The sequence below is a fragment of the Microtus oregoni genome, unplaced genomic scaffold (genome assembly GCF_018167655.1).
Source record: "Microtus oregoni isolate MIOR12 unplaced genomic scaffold, Mior012 000074F_006, whole genome shotgun sequence".
Lineage (NCBI taxonomy): Eukaryota > Metazoa > Chordata > Mammalia > Rodentia > Cricetidae > Microtus > Microtus oregoni.
In genome coordinates, this window is record NW_024543993.1 from 71879 (window position 1) to 73027 (window position 1149).

The 1149-nt window shown below is 46.8% G+C and overlaps 1 pseudogene; it reads left to right on the forward strand.

Moving 5' to 3' along the window:
- The first annotated feature begins 200 nt into the window (after positions 1 to 200).
- LOC121441268 lies at positions 201 to 847 on the forward strand (annotated as a pseudogene).
- Positions 848 to 1149: the final 302 nt, after the last annotated feature.

The following is a 1149-nucleotide window of genomic DNA, read 5'->3' on the forward strand; positions in this document are numbered from 1 at the left end:
GCCAAGGTCTCTTGCTCGCAGAATCGACTGGGCTCTCAGTGGTCGTGGTTTGAACCCACCCGTGGCTTGGTCCATCTCGCGCAGGAATCATTACATGGCTTGCCTCTACCTCCTGAGTGCAGTGATTAAAGTTGTTGTCTGGAGACATGGTCCTTACTTAGCCCTACTCTTGCCGGTCTTCCAGAAGAAAGGTAGCAGTAATGCTAACGCTGGCAAGCAAGTTGAAGCGGGATGATGGTCTCAAAGGATCCCAGACATCTGCCTCCACATCTGACTCTACTCGACGGGTCTCTATGAGAGACAAGTTGCTTGTAAAAGAGGTTACAGAACTTGAAGCTAATTTACCCTGTACATGTAAAGTACACTTTCCTGATCCAAACAAGCTTCATTGCTTTCAGCTGACTGTAAGCCCAAATGAGAGTTACACTACCAGGGTGGAACATTTCAGTTTGAAACTGAAGTTCCTGAAGCCTACAGCATGGTGCCTCCCAGGGTGAAATGCTTGACTAAAATCTGGCATCCCAATATCACAGAAACAGGGGAAATATGTCTAAGTTTACTAAGAGAACACTCAATTGATGGCACTGGCTGGGCTCCCACTAGGACATTGAAGGATGTTGTTTGGGGATTAAACTCTTTATTTACTGATCTCTTGAATTTTGATGATCCACTGAATATTGAAGCAGCAGAACATCATTTACGAGACAAGGAAGATTTCCAAGACAAAATGGATGAATACATCAAGCGCTATGCCAGATGATAAGAGGGGAGATTGCAGTGCTGAGGACTTTGTCACAGTTGTCTCTGATGTGAAACAGCTAGAGGAAGCCCTCCTCCCCATCCTCATACTCCCTGTCAGCCCCTTGGGCTTGTCCCAGTCTTGCGACCTTGTCCTGAAGAAGACCATCCTCCTGGATACACAGCACAGCAAGAAAGTGTCTGGGCTTCGAGAGCGTTGTCCGCTTCCCTTAACATGTTTCCTGACACTCTGTCTAGGCTGTGGGATTCCTCCGAAGTTGTAATGAACTCACCATTGAGGATAGCACTTGCTTCCCTTAACCCCAACAAAGTCGGTGTCCTGCACCAGTGATGTAATGACATGTTTGGTGTGACTGGCAGATTGGCAATAAGAAACCCGCTATAAACTGT